General features: G+C 39.1%; 1 protein-coding gene across 3 annotated transcripts in view; it reads right to left on the bottom strand.

The window, feature by feature from the left end:
- The window catches only part of OTUD7A (OTU deubiquitinase 7A), a 97,200-nt gene that overhangs the window by 44,298 nt on the left and 30,188 nt on the right, over nt 1-22,714 (bottom strand). For 2 of the 3 annotated variants that reach the window (XM_041418784.1, XM_041418787.1), the window contains exons 2-4: nt 18,456-18,532; nt 12,881-12,998; nt 12,217-12,321 (exon numbers count right to left, since the gene is read on the bottom strand). The gene's annotated coding sequence lies outside the window, so the exon portion shown is untranslated. The remainder of the gene's footprint in view (nt 1-12,216; nt 12,322-12,880; nt 12,999-18,455; nt 18,533-22,714) is intronic. The other variant, XM_041418785.1, reaches the window with a different exon arrangement.

Genomic DNA, 22,714 nt, shown 5'->3' with positions numbered 1-22,714 from the left:
TCTCATTTCCCCTTTTTTTTATCTGACATTTCAAAGCAGTCACTAACAAAGAGCTGAAGAAGCTTCCTCCACTCAGTTTCTAGAAACACCTCAATTCTCTCCCAAGACTCTCATGCACTGCTTGTTCTGAACTCAAAAGGGGGTTCCATTCTCCACTTCTGTTTCTGACACAGGACTCAAATACTTCCCACAATTTTCTCAGCAGCTCAGGGTCAGCTGCACAGTGCTGAAAACCCCTGCCAATGCTCTGCTGAATGTGGATCAGCATCTCCCCAAGCACGAGCACATCTCACATGTGTGCTTGCTTCCATTATTTCTGTTACATACATGCACACTGAAGCAGCTGTAAGTCCAGACATAAATCACCTTCTTCAGCATCAGCTTTGTGCTTTGATTCTGTCAAGACTTGGCTTCTTCAGTGCAAGTTCTACATCCAGTACAAGGCCTTGCCCACTTCTCATTGGTTCTTTGCAATTATTTAATTTAGCTCAAGCAACATATGAGGGAAAAGTTATCCCTAATAATAGGGAAGCAGTAACATTCAAGAAATAATAACAAGACCACCAGCAGGAAGGGGCTTCCACCAGACAGCCACTGTTGGTACTGGTCTTCTTAAAGACAAAGGACAAGTACCAAAGAAATGATAATTCTATTCTAGCTATGGAACTGTGTCTGTGTCCTGCAGATGTCTGCGTTGAAAACTATGGGGGGGAAGGATGCAAAATTTGACACACAGCATCTGTCTGCAGCTCAGCTACAGCAGATTCATGACTAGCTAATGTTTCATGTTCTTGCAGATCTGCGACAGTTGTCATTCCCCAGAGTAAGGCAGCACCTCAATGATCTACCTTTTCAAAGACAAGTTCTTGAGCACAGGCTGAAGTGCTGGCACAAACTCAGGTTGGTTTTTTTTCTGAACTTTCATCATTTGAAATCTCTTTATAATCACTGCATGAGAAACACCTATTGCTTTATCTATGTCCTAAGTCTGTAGAGTCTGTCACAAGTTACTGATGAAGAAAAGGCTTTCTCCTCCTGCTAGAAAAGTCTTACTGTGACCAGTGTTCTTGCATGTGAACACATTTCTCCCCTTCCCAGCTTATGCCAGTTTGACTCAGAAAATGTGTGCAGTGGATTGAGCTGACAGGGATATGAAGGCAGAAGCTTAAAGGACATCAAAAGTGTTAGCAGAATGAGCTCTGTATAAATAGTCTTACTGATACAAGTCTCCAAGCATCCTTTATCTTCTTGTACACAGAGATTAGAGGAAAGCTCAAATGCTTAATTGTATGTCAAGTGCACAGTCAGCGAATAAGGGTTCAGTATAGTCTTTAAAAATGGAGTCTGCAACACATCCATGCCTTTATGGAGACAATTCAGCTGGTGTTTTAAACACAAGGCTTGACTGTCTGTTACTCTGCACGTGACATTGTTCCTCACATCAAGGCAAAACGCATACTGGTGATTTTTCCACATTCCTCTTAAAAATACTGATCCTCTCAATTGGTCCATCCCACAGCTTCAGTGACAGACTGATGAGAAAGTTCTCTCTCTTACAAGTACCCTAAAAATAGCAGCAGGATTGAACTTCTGAAATTCAGATTATGTACAAAAAGCAAGTCCTTTTAAGTCCTTAGGTGCGTGTAAGTTAGAAAGAAAAGCAAGCTATGAGCAGGCATTTGTGAAATGTGCTGGAATTCAGCAGAAGCTGGAATATCAGCCCGGTGTGTGCTGAGCTAAATGAGCCCCAGCAGGGAAGAACACACACATCATGCAGCAAAACAGAACTGGGTAATTTCCCCCCAACCCTGAGACTCCCACCCTTATTTCTGCGAAACATCATGTTCCTCAGTTACTGCATTCAGTTTAGAAATGAAACTAAGAAGAATAGAAGACTTAATTCCTTTTTATCCTAAAAAAAGCCTATCATTTAATATCATCTCCAAGATTTTAAAACAGCTAGAGATACAAATGAGGAAATAAAGATTTGAGACATGGCATCTAGAATGATTCATTTCACAACATTTTGAAGATTTATAAAATAAGTAGAGCAACTGTGTGTTTCACTTAGACTACATAAGTAATTGAAAAGTCCTGCAGTAGGAAAGTCATTCAGTGAAATGAATGTGAAATTACCTAGTATTAAGAATGGTTGTTCATCAAAAATTAAAAAAAAACCTGCCCTAAAGAGTCACTTAGACTACATAAGTAATTGAAAAGTCCTGCAGTAGGAAAATTTAAAAAAAACCTGCCCTAAAGAGTAAAAAAAAAAAATTAAAAAAAAATCCCTCTTTCATTTAGTCAAATCAATTTGGTAACACAGACTTCGTTCCCAAAAAAAAAAAAACCAAAAAAAAAAAAAAAAAAACAAACAAACAAAGAAAAACCAAAAAAAAACCAACAAAAAAAACTCCCAAACCTCTTTCATTTAGCCAAATCAATTTGGTAACACAGACTTCATTTTCTCCAGCCATAAATAAGCTGTAACTACCTCTACAGTTATGATTTTTCCTGTAATTCAGGCAATATGCAATATGAAAAATAAAAATTAACAGGAAATACTCAGGCTAAACAAGGAGAACTAAAAGCTGATGAATCAAGGGAAGTGTTATAAGGAGCATGCACCAGAATTGTACACACAAAAAAAGCAACAGCAACTAACAGATATTCCAAGTTTGATGTTAAAATAGCCTAATTTCTGACCAAGTTCAACAGGATTAATGGATATTCAGCATCTCTAAGTAGCCCATTAGTTCTAATTGCTTCTGTCGTCATCATCTATTATTGCATTCTATGGAAAAGCAGGACATGGAATTAAATAGCACTGTACCAACCAGGAAATTCATAATGCCAGGAAAAAACATATGGAAAAGGCTATTGATTGCAAAATAGAGCCAGGGGTGGGGGAATAAAGCCCTTCACCACATTGAATATTACTGTCTACAGGCAACAGCTAAAAAAAAAAAAACTACCAATGCCTGGATTTTTTTAACTTATGTACCAAATTCACATATGAAAAGAGCACCTGTAAACTAAATGAAGAACAATCTCTTCTGAAACAAACAGGTCATCATGAACTCCCAGACAGGAAAAAGAGAGGAAAATACAAAAGAATTTGCAGTCTCCTTGAGCCTTAAGTGACAAACATGATGACAACCTCACTCTAAGGAATTAGGACATATTTGCAGAGCTTACTGCAAGCTTCAGCATATAAATATCTTTCAATTTAATCTGCTGCAGAGAAAAATATTTATATACTTTTTTAAACATCTGAAATTGGATTCTGAAGGGATTTCAAAAATACCTGTATTTTCCCATGAATTTTGTCATAAAAGCCCTGGAAAGTTGACAGATACATTAAAAAAATCCTTTAAGGTATCCAAAAAACTATTCTCTTTCATACATTTAATTTTTTAAAATTTATTTTCAAGACATTGATCAAATTCCTCTGCTTTGCTGCTGATCAGAAGCCAGATGCATAGCAGAGCTGATTGGGAGTTGTTGCTGATTATTTTTAGAAACAAATGTTTCAGCACTTTGGACAATACCCACTGTCAGTTTATTAGAAATTATTCAAAAACTCATGGCAGAAAATGGCTCTGCCTGACTAGCAAGGCTGCTTATTATCCAGAAATGCAAGGAGGAGAGAGAGAATTCTATTACTGTTAGTTCAGAATAAGAAGTTGTGGATGTGGAACAGGAACGATTTCAATGAAGATCTTTAAGTTCATTTAGGTTTTACGTGAAACAGAAATGGCTGTGTGGGAGGGAGGGAAAGAGAGAAAATTACAATTTGATGCAGGGAGCTGGTCCCACAACAACAGATCAGTAGTGTTTGGAAGACAGATGCTCAACAGACAGACAAGACTATAAAGCACACAAAAGGAATTTTTAAAAAACTGAACAAATCCCACCAAAAACAAACAAGTGAAACAAAACCCCAAAAACAAAACAAACCCCTCAAGCCCCCCCAACACAAAAAACCCAACCAAGAAAAAAAAACCAACAAAAGAGTTGGCTTGAAACCATTTCTTCCATCACCTGCAAAAAACCCAGCTACATAAGCTTTTCAAATTAGTGACTTAGGAAGTGACCAACCACAGTGCAAGAAGCAGAACTCCCATTTCCCCTGCTTAGCTTTGCAGAAAGCTATTTTAAAAAATGATGGCTTTATTTTTTACGTCAGTCATTTTGCACTAAACCAGTCAGTCTGCCAGACAGGCAGTGTGTGCTGCTGTGGTTTTTTAACCCCAGCCAGCAGCCCAGCCCCACGCAGCTCCTCAGCCACTTCCCCTCCAGCAGCACCAGCAGGAGAGCTGGTAAAGGTAAAAGCTGGAAAACTTCTGGGTTGAGATGAAGTTTAACAGGGAGAGCAAAGCAAAACAAGGAATCAGTTCAGTGCTTCCCATGGTTGGGCAGGTGTTCAGCCATCCCCAGGAGGGCACGGCCCCAACCCACAGAATGGTGGCTGGGGAGACAGACAGTCACTCCAAATGCCCCCCCTTTCTCCTTCTTCCCCCACTTTATACATTGGGTATGATATCACAGGGTCTGGAACATCCCTGTGGTCAGTGGGGATCACCTGTCCTGGCTGTATCTCCTCACAACCTCCTGTGCACCAGATCCCTCCCCAGACTAAAAGAAGGAAAAGCAGGAAAGGCCTTGGCTCAGTGCAAGCTCCACTCAGCAATGACAAAAACATCTCTATATCATCAACCCTCTGTTCAGCACGAATCCAAAACCAGACAGAGTGAAAAAAATTAACTCTAGCCCAGCCAAAACCAGCAGACATGCAATATTGACTCACTTGAGTCAGCTTTTCTCTTATGTACAAATGTTTGGGAAAAACCTCTTGCTTTTCCATTTGCTGAACCAGTCGATTACCCAGCAGTGTTCTCCATTTCATGACAGACAGAATGAGCTCATTTCTTGGAGCTGCAGTCAGTACACACTGAAAAGCAAACTATCTGTGGGGAGCTCATGATACTTGAAATGTAAAATGGTACAAGCTGAAATTTACCCAGTTGATAATAATTTGATTTTTCAAGCACTAGTTCAATGTAAAAAGTGGTATGTCAAGAAAAGAAGAAGGTCACCACCGTCAAACAGTCAAATATTTAAACTTGGATCAGAATGAAACTCATGCCACTAGTATTTGTGTTTTAATAAAGAAATTGATCTGCTTATGTGCATTGTAATATATGCAACTTGGAAACTACACAGCAACTACTATTGTCTTGTGTATAACAAAGATGTTTTCTGTGATTATGATCTCTATAGATTGGAAACTTTAAATAAAACGAAGAAAAAAAATACCACTTCCATAAATAGATTTCATCCAAAAGAAATTTAGTTGCAAAGAACTTCTTGGGCAACTTCAAACAGTTCTGAATCTGTCCTGTGAATTTTTACACAGCTTACGTGACTGAATATCTACTCTCCATATACAAATCCACATCTGCTTGATTAAATTAGATTGTCACTCTCCTGAAGTAAAGCCACAGACAAATGGCCCAAAGTTATACAAACCATCTCCAGCAGGAGGTTGAAAATCTGGCTCTATACCTTCTCTGTAATTCAAATGATAGAACTTAAGCTCTCAAACAGAAAGACATTCAGAGAATTTATATGATAATTGCAATTGCTACTTTGAGATAAGCATTAAATGTTCCCATAATACTTTACCTCTGGAAAGTCAGACACTTAATAGAATATCACTCCAGCCAGTGTCACCCCTGAAAGCTGACCTTGGAAATCTTCCTGTCCTATCAGGCATACTACAAACCACTACAAGAATTTACTAAGGGACAGATTTGCTCACATTGTTCTCAGTTCTTTCCATGAACTAATCCACCTGTTAAACACTGAGATGAAGGCACACACATCAATGGGACCAAAGGCTTCAGCAAGGGCCTTTTTTTCCACATTTTTTTCCATGTGGAAACAAAAAGCTAAGGACTGAAGCTGTAGTGTATCAGGTTTCTTACTGGAGAAACCTGGCTGAGAAAATACCAGAACTGCTGGAACTATATCACTTTGCCTTGCTAACATGGAACAGAGGAGTGAAGGAATGTTTGCAATGGAAAGATTGTAGACAGGTCGATAGACTCAACGTGCCTTGGCTGAGCAGGAAAAATGGACAGCATGTATTGCTCTAGAGAGTGTTAATGTGCTAAGGAAGAGCAGGGAGGAACTGCAGTCTTTTTCCTTCTCCTGCATCTGTATTTTAAACAGCCTGAAATAAACACTGAAAACTTTTTCAGCTCCCTGCTCATTGTAGGTAGAGGCATAAAGAGTTTAGCTTTTATAGCACTTTTGCTCTCCCTTCTAGGCCTTGGAAACTTTCTCCTGGGCATTACTAAGCTGGCTGTGATATCAAACTGAAGAGAAATAAAGAAACACTAAAGCTTTATACATCATTTGCAATGTGCCACAGCTCTTCAGTGAAGAGAAAATATCCAGTATTCTTGCAGAAGGCCTTAAAAATAGAAAAACAGCCTTGTGATTGTGAAAGCTAGGAATAAAGTTAATTACAATAGTACATCAGAAGCTTAACTAACAAGCATAAGCATGATAAGCCACATACAGTCCTGTGATCTTCCAAATTTATAAATAGCTCCAATATTTTTCAGAAATAGAAGGCAGATCTCAGTGCTGCAGGTGCCAATCTCTTCAATTTTATCCAGACCCATCTATCTACTTTTGGTTAACACACAAGGATCAGCATGCTTCAAGGCACACTTAATATCTATGAATTCACAGAATGAATAAACCAGCTCCATGTGTAGAAAATTTATTTGGGAAATTCTATCAGCTTGCAGGAAATTGTTCTGCAAGCAGCAGAGAGAAGGAAGCATAATTTTCTTTGGATTTCTGTCCTTTAACACCCTTAACTTGTGCAGCCACCAGCACATCCCAGAGTTAGCCCAGACACGTGCATGCACTTCTATCAAACAGAGTAAAAAAGAAGTACCGTGCTAATGTCAGGCATTTTTTTCCTTCACCAGCCAAACTTTCCCAAAAGAGACAATTGGCTTTCTCTTGGGGGGTGCCTCCTCTCAGTGATGCTTTAATTGACACAAGAATGAAAATTGTATCTAATTGTCTCATCGCAGTATTGAGCAATCCAGCAGATGCTTTCAGAATCAATGAAAAAATACTAAAATGATTTCTTGTATGCAGTAAAATCTCTGTTAACAATTGCTGAAAAGAATGTAAATCTCTCTTAATTTCTGCATAAAGGGAAAGATCATTCCCTCAGAAAAAAAAAATACCTCACCATAAAAATGTATCTAATTACCCACATAACTTTTCAACCAAGACGTTTTAATAAGACATCCTTTTAATCCCTGCCCATTTGATAAGGCATTTGGTAGTTTATTATACCAGCAGTACACAATTCAGTTTTGTAACACAGCAATAATAAATAACACAAATTAAAGAGTCAAATATCATAGCCTCCAGTGAAACAATATTTGGAATATAATTACATTCAGTACACATTTTGCAAAGGATGTAGACTCAGTTTCAAATTTAGCAAAATCTGACCAGGAAATAAATATCTGGAGCTTCACCACAGTGTTTGTTTGACCCTTTTCAGCCTTGAAATTCACTATTTGCCAAACGTCATTTCAACTTATAAGAGTGTTAAGGCTCCTCTAGTCCTCTGTAAAGAATTGAGTGCTCCATGAAGAGATGCTTTTAGAATCTTGCTGGTCTAATTTACATTGTAACTTATTTTAGTTACGCAAAACTTTATTCTCTCAGGGTAACGTTTCCAAAGATTTTAAACATCCTTGTGAAACAAATGATGTCAGTTTTTCATGCTTTAAATATACAGAGGTAGCTCAAAAAAAAAAAAAAAAAAAAAAAAGTGAGAGGAGATTACTTACTTGGAAACAAGGTATCCCCTGTCTTCTCTATGAACTGGCTCTTTCTTCTTTTAGCAATACAGTGCCAGCTTCTCCAGCCATGTGCTCTCTGCCCTTATATACACTAAAAACACTGAGAGATCAGAGATGGATAGCTTTTGTCTAATTTATTGAAATCCTTTCTGGCTTTGCAGGAGAGGTAATTAAAAACCACATGAATTTAATGATAAACATGACTCTGAATGAACTTAGGCTGGGCCATAATTTAGTTGTGCAATGCTAAAACTCTACTACAGAATCCATGCAGCATCTAGAACAGATGGATGTATTTATTTTGAACCATTCTTATTTTAAAGGTTTAATACATTAGAAATTAAAGAGTTTCTAATCACCTTACCTAAAATAATAATATCTCAGGAGAGACAAAGATCATGCTCTCATCATGCTGCCACTGTCTCTATTTTTGTCTGCAGACACCATGCTAATATGCACATCATATCATTAACAGCAAAACTAATGAAAGAGAAATTGCCATGGACTTCATGCTAAATAACTATAAAATGAGTGTATAAATACAATCAATGTATACTGCATCAAATACTTAAACTGTATCCTTCTACTGCTCTGTATTGGTAATTTTAATGGATTAAGATTCTTAGATTAAGATATATTTCTGTAGAATGACAGGATCTTGCTCTGAACTAAACCAGTCCATATTTTTAAATTAAATGGTCAGATTGTCCAGTGAGAACATTTTTTAAAGGATACATTTAATTCTTTTCACCCCGGTCTAGAACTACCTACCTCAGAAAAACAGGTTTACTGTGAAAAAGAAATCTTAAAGACAAACAAAAATTTCCTGAAATTCCATGAGAAACTACCTTGGACAGTACTGGCTAAGAAAAGAAATACACTGGCCTGAAAGGCTTTGTGAAGTTTGTGCTTTAGGGACATGGATTCAGTGGTAAAAAACAGGATTTAAACAGTTTGTGCAAAAGAGAATGAATCTAATTCCTCACTGTGGAATAGGACTTAGAAGTATTTTACTTCTAAAATGTAGCAAAAGTATTTTGATTTCATGAGAACTGAGTAAATGAGTTTAGTTCACACTGACAAAATAAGTGATAAAAGCTGTATAGGCATGTAGAAGAGCACTAACTGGAATGTTTATGTTTTCTACATCTCCATGTTTGCACTCAGTCACAGTATGTACCTCATGCCATAACAATATTGTTGCTATAATGTAATATAACTGTCTGATAATAGACAGTTATTAAAATAACCAATCCAACTAGAAATTAAATCTCAAAATGACAGAGCATTGTCTGTAATTACAACATAGTTATACTTCCACCCACGTTAGGCAGGGCTGCCCAAGTATCCTAATACACCAGTTAGTCTTTATTAATTGTATCTTAATGAGGATTCCTAGGACAAATTCAATATTGAAATTCAGATTATAATCAAAGTGTACATCATCTTAAATCAGCCGAAAATGAACAGTAACTGCCAAATGATGGATTCAAGAGTAAACTGCATGTAGTGGCATGTAATGTGTCCCAGTTACTTGCAAAACCAAATGCCACTGCTCTATAATAAGCCAACTTCTGTAAAAATACTACCACAGCAACCACCAAGATGGAACTTAAATAAACTGGAATAACATTTGTGTCTTATCACTCTGACTACAAGTTATAGTAACTGCATCAGAAAATTAAAAGTGATAACCACCTCCTCACTACAGGAAAGTTCTGGGACATGGCCTACATCCCAAAGAAGGCAGTTTGCTAACAACCCGTAGGCAGGAGTTGGTTGTGCTTTGGGTGATGCTGTCCCCAGCCCCTTTTTCCCTTTGGAAAAAGCAGCTGCCTGATGCAGATGTGTAAAACAAAGTAGAACCTAGAAATTCCTTTGCAAAGGAGAAGCACCCAGGAGGCTGTAGCGGAAGGGTGAGAGATTCTTGGGCTTATTTACAAGCTAGAACACCACCTTGCTCTGGTAGACACCGAGCTCAGTAGGACCTGAACAGCTCCCACAGCTCAAGACAGCAACAAACAGCGCCTGTAACTTGAAGAGTTAGCCATCTAAACCAGGGCATCAGGGGACACACAGAAAAGTAACTTCTGTGAAGTTGGTGAAAGAAATATCCAAGAAGGATCTATTTTTACAAAAACAATTAGTAGCTAAAAAGAGACTTATGCAAGGTGGAATAATAGACAATTGAATTTCCTCAAGTCTGCAGGTTCCTTGGTCTACTCTAGTTTTTCCCCTCTTCTGGACCTTAAAAACCAAAATCTAACAGAAGTACACAGTAGAATTAAACAAATCAGATGCACAAACAAGACACATTGGATAAATTGGTTTCGATTAGATACATAGGAGTTAATAGTATATAGAGGGCTAACCAGTATTACCTGAAATCAAGGTTGGAGAAGGTAAACCACATTAGCCATGCAATGGTACGACTTCTGAGAACCAAGTTTAGAATCTTTTTTTCAGTTAAATTAGGCACAAAATGAGGCAAGATTAGAGTCTGACTTGTTTTATGCAGGCACTGCTTATCTCTATTTGACTACTATCCCTAGCAAGAGAATGGAATTGGCTGGAGCCACTGCCCCAAATAAAATAATCACTTTTTTAAAAGATTAAAGAAGCCATTAACATGGATTGACTTTGTCCCAGCAGAACAGAGCAATGCAATCTGCTCAGTGCTGGTGATCTGGCAAGGACAAATCAAAGTAGTGTGACACCCAAGCAGAAAGACAGGGACTCACAGATGCTGAGTGCAGTGTCCAAACTCACAAGGACTTCTGAAGTGACAATGGCTCCAAAGGAAAAATTCTGTATTCAACACACGGATACTGCTGGCTCTCCATGATCAAAATGGATACTTATACAATTCTCAGCAAGAGCCCCAAAGGTTTTACTAATACCATACTTAATCCTCAAAAGCTTAAATAAAATCCAGTATGCACAGGGGAGGGTGGAGCTTAGAAAAAATTTGTGCATCAGCTATAGAGAGAACTGATGAGCTCAGCAATAGTTCAAGAGCCTTAAGACAGTTTGGAACATCAAGTCCCACTTCTGAAAGGAAGAGACAAAGAATCTGTGTTCAAGCAGAGACAGACATGGAAACTGTGTTCAAGCAGAGACCTCTGGCAGTCAGAGACAAAAAAATAACAACCAAAAAAACCCCACAAAAACCAAACCAAAAAGCAAACCCACAAAAAAAACAACCCAACATCAAAACAAATAAAAACAACAACAAAAAAAAACCATACCCCAAAACAACACAGGAACTGGAGAAATTAATGCTTGAAAGCAGGAAAGAAAGATTTGTGAACTCTACTTTTTTGCTTATCCACACACAATCCAGTCTTTTTACACATATTTGGTATGAAGGTTTGCTTGAAAGTGAACATTTTTCAGAAAATTCTGCATTCGTTTTTGTTTAAATGAATTCTGAATCAATTCAAAACTGTCACATTTGTAGACACACAAGTGCTTAGGCCTGTCTGAGTGCAGTATGTGGGAACCCTCTGCCCAGAAGCCTGATCTGACACATCCATACAAGGTACTGAGATGAGTGAAAACTGAGATAACACAGAAGTAGGAGGCTGGGAAAACCTGGAGAAATGAAGGCAATAAAGAAGGCAAGACATGAGACAGAATTATCACCATGAGGAGGAGGGAGAAGGGCAATGCTTCTGTAACAAACTATGTTTCATTACTCCCTATTGCTGTTGAGAAAGTTCTTTGCAGTGAATTTCAAACCTAAGGTTAAGCTTCAAAATTAGAAACAAATCTATTACACGAAGATACCAGGGTAGATACAATGTCCATGCTGCAGTGCTATGGACTGGGACTGCACTCCTGGGACTCCTTCACAACCACAGTGAACAGTGATGGAAACTTCATCTATAGTCATGCAGAATTAATCTCTTTCAGGTATTTTAGAGGGTATTTAACAACTCAAAATTAAAAATAAAGTTCACATGTATGTAATGTTAGGATAACGTTCAAGACAGATGGTTCCAAATCAAAGCCACAGACCACAGCTTCTCATACTTTTCATGCATACATGGTAGAGAGTAATTATATTCAGCTCCATTCAGTTTGCTGCTTTAAATTGCTGAAGGTCCCCCCAAGCACTTTTATGGACCTCATGGGGCAGGGGAGGCAAAAGCAGTAGGGAAGAACCTCTCAATCCCCCACTGCTGCCAAGGATGTTTAACCTGTAACATACATCCAGGGAAGAGAGAATTCTGTGTGAACAGTTTGGTTTAAGCAATGTAGCGACACTGAGAAGCTTTTACAGCAAAAGCAGGGACAAAATCTGACTCACCATGATAGGTTCTACTTGCAAAAGTCTCCCTTCTCTCCTGCATGCCCTAACTCATTTTGGTGAAGCAAACGAGGCAGTATCCACACCCGCAAACCCACCTTCTCCCTGGAGAAAGGAAAGAGAAGCCAGCAAGGAAAAGGCAGTTCAGAGCATGAGTTTCAGCTACACAGCAGCTATTCAGCAAACACTGTTCTGTTCACTGCCCTGACCAAGGGGTCACTCTGGGGATCTTCTGTTCAAGCCTCACAATGGGTTACACCACATTATTACAGCATGAACTGCTTAGAAATACAAAAGCAAAGAAGTAAGCCCCAAACAGCTTCTGCAGTGACACATCAACTGCAGCATCAGTTTAACGTGGCAATGATACGGATGGTTTTAGGAACTTATGCAGTATGCAAGCTTTAGGAAGCACAGATAAAGGTTCATTTAATGAGTAGCAATGCATCATCCATCAGCTCTGTGTAGCCACAGGCAATAGGCATGCTGGTAGCCTGTTAATGATTTTAGTTGGTTTCTTTGGTTGGCTACACTTAATTGTTGTCAACAAGAAAACAAATTAAAATTTTTGTTTTCTTCACCACATCCTTATGCTCAGCTTCCCAAAACAGCTACCCAGCAGATGCTGATTTGAGGGGTGGAGGGGATGTTTATAGCTACTCACAGGAATGAGGTAGGTAGGCCCCTTCTTGTGTTTCTAATATGTTTGCCTATTTAGGAAGGCAGGAGGCAACTGTCCAGCTGATTTACTTCTGATTTTGAATCTCTGCAGTATCATGTGCCTGTGAGGATGGAGAGAAAAGCAGAACAAGTTTTACTATTTTATTCCAGAAGTGACACTACTGTTACTGTTCTGCATCCGTTTGTCATACTCACTACACACTCTGACCCTGGAATACTTTTCTGTAGCATTATGATGGGAAAAAAAAATTCTATGCTATCTACATCAGATGGCAGCTTCCTAGGAATCCAGCCCCCTTCCTGTCTGGCATAGATACACAGAGGAAACACACCTCAAAATCAGTTTAGAGGGCTGGTTTTCTACCAGTTTGACCAGTTCTGTCCATGGCAGAACTGAGTAAAATACTCCAGTAGATCCAATATATTTAGTCCATTTCTACGTATGAAAAATTTACCTGCAGATTGAAAACCATCCATTTTGTTTAAAAAAAAAGTAATGTGATTTAACAAAAAACCAGTAACCCCTAAATCAACAAGCACTGCAGACTGATCTAAAAGAACCCTCAATATTAATTAAATTAACCATGAAGCATAGACCCTGGGTGGTTTAATGAGCTTTATCTCAAGTGTTTTGCATCCTGACTGGATATGTTGTAGTTTATATAGCTTTGATCTGCTTGACCTGCTAAGAGAGCAAAAATGACCTGTACATATTCTTCTTTTACAGCCTGTTTAGCAATACTATGACCAAATAACATTTTTTCTTTGACTGATTAAATATTGCTTCTCTATTAGTCTATGCATCATTCATCAAAGCCTTAAAACATAATCTAAAGTTTGTGGGGCTTTCATTCTTATAATTTTTTAATACTAAGAATATGAATTGTGAACTCACACAATTCTTTCAAGTTATATCCCTCCTAGTTACACTTTCTCCTTTATTAAAAAGAAAATCCAATCCACTCTATTTTCCTTTTCCACTCTCTTAGCTGCATTTTTTCCAAGTATATACTGTTGCACAAACTGATTTCAACATAACCCTCCTTTGCTGGACATTTTTAAAGCCCTTAGACACTACTTGCCCCACAGGCTGAGCTGAGCTCACCTGGTGAACGCAAGTTAGCCACCTAGAGTATTAAATTCACTATTCTGTGAAACTGCACTGAAAAGGGAGAAGAGCCCTGGTAACCTGACCAGAAAGAACTAAATAGTCTCCATAGTCATTGTCCTGGGTTGACTATTTGATGCTTTTATCCCCAATCATCTTGTTCTGTTTATACTGAATCATAACTTTTACACCTTTAAGACTCTTTTCCAGAGAGTGAAGAGGGGAGGGAAGAAGCCGCAGTTTGTTTTCAGACTGCACTCACTCCTCCGCATTCCTGCTCCTGGACTGTGTTGTCTGCGGATGGACAGACAGCAGGACAGAGCTCTTTTTTGCTTTTAGTTAGTTTTAGCTAGCTGAGGCAAAGTTCCCTGGACTGTGGTTTTTCCTTTTCTTGGAGCTGTTCAAGCCTGCTCTGGCCTGAGCACCCAGCAGAGCAGCGGCAGCTCCGCCTGTGGCTGCCGGGCCGGGCCTGGGCCGCGGGTTTCCAGCGCCGAGGGACCGGTCAGAGACCGAGTGAGCCAAGCTGCAGCCGGGGAGGGACTGTTCTGAGCTTGTCATCTCTGTGGAGCAGCAAGAGGTTTTACTGTTTAATATTGTTTGGGTACTATTGTTTAATAAACAGGTTTCTTTCCTCTTTTTCTCCCGAACCGGTTGGCGGGGGAGGGGTAAATTGAATCTGCTTTTGAAGATTTAGAAAATGAAGATACAACTCGATGCAGTTGGGAACTTACATGTACATTTTAACAAATTTCTACTGTTATTTCATGTGCAAAATTTTACTGACTTTTTTTTTTTTACTACAGATAATACATCTTTAAGTCTCAGCATTATTGGAAACAATCCAATATGCCAAATTTAGACATTTTAAAGAGATTGTCCAGATACTTTTTTCACTCTTGCCAAAGTCTTTATTTCAAACTTCTAGACTGAAACATTACCCAAACTCCACCTCAGTTTCACTGTAGTGTTTTTATTATTATGTGCAGATTGTACAAGTACACACAATTATAAATGAAAAATGATGCTCAAGATGTGTGAGTTCATCTGATTCCTTTGCAACAGCAGTATTTCCTTCACACACACATTACAGCCACACCCACAAATCACTGAGAGCAAGTGGTGTATCAGTAATGCTGCTGTGCTGTCCTGGTGCCCTCTCATCCAGCTCAGCTGCTGCACACTCACAACACTCAGTGAGAAACAGCACACATGGAAGGACTTCCCAGAGTGTCACTGGCCATCAAAGTGCCCCTTGGTCTCTCTGAAGGCCAATAAAAACAGCTGCTCCAATGGCAGAAGTTAAAAGATAGCCAGAACAAATATCTCTTTAGATAGCAAAAACGTGAAGGAAAAAATTAATACATAAGGGGCTGCAGAGAAAAGTCCCTTGTGGTTCTCTGCCTCCTGTTAGCACCATCCCTGGATGTTTGCATGCATCCATTGGGTAATAAAACAGAGGTTAGGAAAATGAGAAAAAGAATATTGGCGTCATCCTAATTGGGTTTAATTCCTATGACAACACAAATAATGGGCATGGAGATGCAAAATGTGTCTTTCAGTGAAGAGGCTAAAGCAAAAGCCACAGCTTCTTACAATTGTGAACTACAGATTTAAATGAAATTGTAATTGCCAATACAAGCAATGAATTTGACCTCAGTCAAATTCAATTCTACATTCAGCTATTTGATGATTCATCCATAATGAAAGAAAAACAAATGGCACTAGAGTCAAACTGAAATAATCACAAGAAAATTTTTCTGGAAAGAACATGAAACATATACAGAAAGCTCCTATAAAGGTTATTAATACTTTCAAAATTCAACCTGGGTCTTGTTTATGGCATAACCAAAATGTGACAATCTCTGATGACTCATGAAGGTTTTGGTGACAGAAGCAGTATCACCAAGATATTGGGAAGTTTTCTGTACAGTCCCTTTAGCTCCCAGAGCATGTGTCACTTTGAGGCTGATGTCTGGTTGTGCATCAACATCTATAGTAATGTAGTAACAGCATGAAGTCACAGAAAACACAGCAAATGTTTGACTGGTCAAAAGCTAGAGACACTTTTTCACAAGGGAAAACTCTTTTTAATTAAGACCTTACACATAGTTCTTTATCACAAAAAGCAAAGGCACTTTTCCAGGTCCATGCTAGAAAAATACCAAATCTCAGCTCTCAAGCTGATCAATTATCTACATTCATCTTCTGAAATAAGACAGGTACAATCTGAATTGAACCAACAATGATGTTATCCCCAGTCTCCACCAATCTGCCTTACAGCACTTCCCCAGAAAAAGCAGTCTGCACTGACTCAAAGGTGATGCTAAATCCCAGAAGGCCTGAACAGGTGGATTCCTTCCTTCTCTGCACCGCTGGCTTTGGGCCACCTGGGCACACCTGCTCTGCTGATTGTCTGAGCAGTCTGTAGCATGACTGAGAAATAAATACGAGACCATAAAGCTTGGTTTTGCCTCCCCAATACTGTGAACACCTACACTTTATTGAAGATATTCATCTTTTAAAAACACTATTAAATAAGTAGCTCTTTTCCCTCCCTAGCCACTGAAAACTCAGAATTCTCAATTAAATGAGAATGTATGTTCTTCATTCGTTCATTCATTCCTAGGTGGCAGAAGATGAATGACTTTTGGCATGTATATTCCTAATTTCTGATGATTTCTAGTTAACTTATCTGCCCTAAATTTCTGAGAAAAAGCTATTTCTGAATCTTATACAATCCCCCCAACAGTAATTGAAAGCCAACAGCAAAGCAAGTTACAGGCATATAGACACTTCAGTGGTGGGCTAAGTAAGAAAACCTATTTCTAGAGAGCTGCACAAACTTTAGCAAATCAGTGGAGTGCACTGCTGCTAACAGAGCTACCCCTTCTGAAAGAATACAAAAGCAAACAATTGAAGTTACTCTCACACTCTGCACCAACCACCCAGTTTGATGACTTCACAGGAAAACACAGCCATAGCTTCACCCTTCAAGACATTTTTACAACACTTCATCAACTTCATAGGGACAGCTCCACCTTTACCAATAATAAATGGAATTTCACTTTAAAAAAAATCATATTTTATTAACTGCAAGGTGCCTCTGGATACAAAACCTGACAAGCCCCCAACCCAAAACTAGACCACACAGTACATACGGAGTCTTAAAGGCTCACAGCATAAAGTGCAATCTCCTATTGATTTTAGCTTCATCTTGTGAGACCCATCTTCCTTTAAATCCTATTTCACCTAATAAAGCCATTTTCCAGTTGCCATTCTCCTGATAATGCTAAAAAAAAAAAAAAAAAGACTGACTTAGAGGTTAGTGAGAGCTTCCTATAAAAACTGGGAACCTGCTTCTGCTCTGTATAATCACAGAGCCATTGTTTCTCCTCAATCAGCTTCTTGGAATTGAGGATTGAGGGAGAAGAAAGGGGGACAGTGGCCTGGCTCCCCATCATGGTACAGCTGAGCCATGGGGAGGGCAGGGGGCTGCTCTCAAAAGGCCACATAGGTGGTCCATCTGTGCCCATCTAGGATTCTTCTGGCAGCTCCTTAGGGGTGAGACATGGGCAGGAGGAAGAATGGTGCATCAAAGACACCAAAACATGCACAAATCTGTGCTTTCCTCAGTGATTGCTTCTACACCATGAAATGCCAGCAGAGCCAGCCTGACCTCTGTGCAAAAGAAGCCAATTAAGGGAAAAGAAAAATGACTAAGGGAAATTCTCCTATGATCTAATGAGGGGTGTCTGTGTGTGAGAATATATTTTGAACCACAGGCAATAACTCTTCTATCACTCAAAACAGGTACCTATAGCCCAGAAGTCAATGAAAGTTTTCCAAAAAACAATTATTCAAAATCTCTTTTTAGAGGAAGAGCAAAAAGAATTAAACCATCTTTCTTGTTTTTCAGAGATGCTCTAAGTGGAAAACATGATGATTATATGATGAGTTGTCACTCGGCTACAGCCCACTCAGTTCTATTACTGCTTGCTCCAGCTACTTGAACATTCAGTCATCTCAGTTACCTTTTATACTCATGGCACGCAGGAATTATCAAAGGCCTTTACAACACAGGGCAATCCTTGCCCTCAGAGTCCAAGCTGATTGGATGTCTTCGTGCTTTACTGGAATTTAGGATTGCATTGTGAAAGCGAGTAGGAACCCTGTCTCCGTGTCATCTGAACTCCTGCACCACACATATTTTTCTCTGCCCTTCCTTTTGCTCTCTGGAAGGCTGAGGTTGCAGAGTACAGTGCAGCATTTGCATATCAAAAGCAGTATCACTTTACATAAAAACAGGCACTTTTCTGGTTTCAGTAACCAAGAGCTCAAGATTTCCTTCCTTTGAACCTGTAACTTCAAATTCAGATGTAACTCAGTTCATCAAGACTGGTTCAGATAAATATTTTTAAAAATGAATAATCTTCCCCACTACCAGTGTTACCTGATACTTTTTTTGCCAGAGACATTTTCTTTCCAGACCCTCTTCTTCTGGAGCAGTTGACAACTTCACTGTCTTACCTGAAAGAACAAATGCGAAACATGCAAACAAGTTCAAAGATCATAAAGAAACAATTCTTATTTACCTCAAGTTATATATAACTTGTTTGAATGCTACATGGTGCTACCTCACTTACTGGGGGGTTTCAATATATTTTTCCAGCTGGCCTCCCTGGGCTCAGGTGTGTCAGATTTCATTGTTAAAAGAAGCAGGATGACTCTGTGCTCTACCTTACACCATCTAACAAAAGAACACATACACAAAATACTGTTCCAGGTTACTGCAGCCTCATGATGAGGTAGCAATCTTGCCCTGAGTTTCCACCTGGAGGTGCCTTTTCTGAAGCAAAATGTCCAACCCTGGTGTTAACAGACACAAGTTGTCAGTGCAGGACAGTGAGCGCACCATAAACTCCGACTTGGGACCTTCATCAAAAGGTCCCAGCCTTGATGACACCCAGCCTTGACACTTTATTATTGCACCAGTTTATCTCAGCAGGAGGCAGAATTGATTCAAGCACAAGCCATGCTACCTGCTGAAGTTGTGTCCCTAATTGTATCACCCAAACCTTTATACCCTTGATCAGATCAACTGCTATCGACTTAAAACCACCATCTACCCCCCAGAAAGCAGATGGGCAGATGAATACAATACAAAGATATTCACAATTCTGCTTCTGAAAAAGACCCTTCCTGCACCTTAATAGGGATGTGCAGCCTAGTGCCTGGCATGTCACAGACAGGTGAGACTAGAGATACAAGCTATGGTGTCCTCATGAGGGACAATAATTTTCAATCTCTGCATTGGTCCCCTGCCCTTTTTATTGATGGTCACATGCAACACACAGGTGAGTGCACAAAGGCTCCAAAACAGGTAAGAAAAAGATGTGATCATGTCCCCTCTCCCCACAACATGACTGTGAGATGTGACATCAATTTTAATGACTTCCTTGCCTAGAAGCGCACCTGGCCACCCACACAGGTAGACAGAGCAATGAGGTGGGAATGGAGAATGAATGACTCAGAGAAATCCCAGCTGTTTACCACCAGTGTCTCACTACTCCCAACACCAACAGCAGTGGGTGGTGCTAGAGCTGTCTTTGACCCTGCCAAACCCCTCTTCCACTACTTCCCACCATTAGAAATGTTGATGCATTTCTAAGTCCTAGCATGAATGCATTACCAGTTTCATGAGGAAGATCTATCTGCTTCAGATGCTTCAAAAGAAAAACAGGCAACTGTCATGCTCAGGAGAACCATGCTATACTGTGACTGCACTAGTCACACATTCCTTTGACCTGTTTATCATTCACTACTCACCTAAAACCCTTGTTAATCCTCAATCTGATCTATTTCCCTATATGTCTTCAATTAGAGTCAGATCATTTAGAGAAACTGCACTGGATCAAAACCAAGATCAGTATTTACAATCAGTCTCAGCAAACGTCCTTCCATTTTCCATCTATTTTTTACTTACAGCACACAGCATAATGCAAGCTTATTAAACACAACACAAAAGTGTTTGTGAGCACCTTTTTTTTATGAGTACCTTGTTTTAAGATAGGAATCTTAATCCCCTTTCCTTTTAAAAAAAAGTTTCCAAATTCTCACACACATTTCTGTACTAATGCTCTGTGCCTAACACGAAGCCAGTCCTGTCAGGACCATGTTTGAAGAGAGAAGAATCAGAATAGTGGATGCATAAAGACACTACTGCCATCACTCCTTCACCCTCACAAGACTACCACTCACCTGAAGTGCCATGTCCTTTTACTGTCCTTTCAGCAATAAAAGGGAGAACCTCCTACAAGTGCAAGTTTGCCTTGGCTGCTGAAGTCACACATCTTACAGTGAATAGTTCTCTTACATGGTTGTCAAAGCAGAGGCTGGATTTGTTAATTATTTGGAGGAAACTATACTCATCTTTCTACAAGGACTCACTTTTGTGGGTTCTAGATCTGTGCAGATTCTTCAAGACCCTGAAAAGCTGACATGCTGCACATGAGGTGTTCAGGAACCCAGGTTCCCCAGGCTGGCTGCACCTGTCTGGTTACAGACAAGTGTGAGAAAAGGAGCCTCATTTCAGTACATTAGTCCTGTTCTCTGGTAGTCTACACCAAACACTGATGAAAGAAAAGAAAACTGCATAAACCAGTAAGAGATAAAATGCACACAGAACATAAATAAGTACAGACACCTGGAAAAGACCAATGTGGTCTAAGGTAGGTTGGAAAACTGCTGGCAGGTTCACAAGAACAATCCCATTCAAACCAAGGCTGACTGGATGCATGTGTTAGGAGTGGGCATTTTCCACAGCTCTATTTCTCAAGAAGCATGGAGAAAAAAATAAAATTCTCAATTCTCTTAAAAAATATCCTAATTCAGCTGTCAAAACTGTCTTTTATGTCCAGCACTATCTTCAGTGCAGTCCTGCCTTTCTGCTTGCCTGATGTATTCAGAGGTTGTTGCTGGAGTCCCTTCCTCTTGTCTGTCCCATTTAACTAATGCAATTCAAGAGAATAAAATAAACTATTTCTGCAATAGCAGGAAGGCACATAGTGAACTGTGGAATACCAAATCTACCAATTCACTTTATTCAGTGGATACAAATTTTACCCATAATACTTCTCTGTAACTGACTGACACTAAAACAGAACAAATAATTCAGTAATCACACCTGCAGCCAGAACAGTCTGTCTTGTTCAGAACTGAGGTCATCCAGAGAGGGGAATTTGCAGTGCAGCTGCTGTACTTTACATAAACACAGAGCTTCCATGGAAATTTGAACGCTTGCTTCTCACCCCTCCTCCCCTTTTTTTTTTTTATTTAATATAATTTTCCTGTATCCTTTGGAAAACTGTAAATTTTATGGGCAGATGTGGGTTTTTTCCATATATGAGAGGGAAATACATCACAAAATTGTTTTCGCTTGTAAACAACAGAATTGTCTAATAATTTTAGTATGATATTAACAGAAAGTCCTTACATATTTTTATATCATAAGAAACAAAATTTTAAACTGCTTAACTCTATTTCTTCAAAAGTAGGCAAGACAGAGCTTTAAAGGAGAAATGCCCAAGATTTTAGGTTAAATGTTTCAAGCTGCTGTTTTATGTTTATATGGTTATAGAGTTTCATTGGCAAAATGACCCAGGATGCACTCACTTCTTCACAATGCTGTTTTGCTCCAAAAATTACCTCCTCCACCTTTTTTATTATGGTAAATAAAATAGTTACTGTTATTTCTCATGTGCTAAATGAATATTATTTTCACAACACCCTTAATGATTCCCTTTTATTAAGGGCATTCCCCAGTATATGTCTTCTCAGTCCCTGTGAAAACCCCATTCTAAATATTTCTCAAAACATGCTGGTATAAAATATGAAATTCAGATGTGATGTACAGGATAACCAATTTTACACTGATAGCTGCCATTTAACAAAGACAGTAGAGTTCTGCAACACAACTACACGTTTATTAAACCCCAAGATAAGTTCATTACAATATCTGTGTGTCTGTGTATCATTAAGCTACATCCAAACACATTTAAGCTCTCATTTTGCAAATAGCTCAGTAAGGGTGCAGAGCCTTATTTACCCATGTTCCTGAAACAAGCTGCAAAGGCAGCTGCTTCAATATTGGCCAGTCTAGGTGTTGTAACTGAGCCCAGGTCCCCCACTGCAGCAAGCTGGGAACCCTGCTTCAATAAGCATTCTTAGTAGGACCCATTCAAATTTTCACATATATTGGCAGAATAAGCAGGAAGTTCGACAACAAAAAAGGAAGTATATTTGCATATTTTGATGCATTAAAATAATGCAGGACTTCCATTCTTCTCTATTCAAGTTCCTGTGTATGTGTAAAAGATGAAGAAGCAAAATTTTCCATTTCAGGTAGGGACTCTGTTAGAAACAGCATCAAAGGATGAAAATGTGTCTCTGCCAGTCCAGCTGAATGTCAACTGTTATAAAAGGTACTTACTAAAATGAGTGGCACAATCACCACTCCTTCAATAACAATGAATCCTCTCTGAAGCTAAAAAAAATTACAACATGGTTGTTTTGCACTTTTAGTAAGAGTTCTTGCATTACCTCAGCGTTTGCATCAAAGCTGGTAGTGCAAAGAGGAAAGCAAAGCCCATTTTATGAACTGATGTAATCAAGCCCAGCATCTCTCTGGGGTTTTTTTGTTCCTATGGTGGC

Source organism: Onychostruthus taczanowskii, unplaced genomic scaffold (genome assembly GCF_017590055.1).
Source record: "Onychostruthus taczanowskii isolate IOZ18803 unplaced genomic scaffold, ASM1759005v1 scaffold6, whole genome shotgun sequence".
NCBI lineage: Eukaryota > Metazoa > Chordata > Aves > Passeriformes > Passeridae > Onychostruthus > Onychostruthus taczanowskii.
The sequence above is the reverse complement of the archived record's forward strand: the minus strand, read 5'-3'. Positions and strand labels throughout refer to the sequence as shown.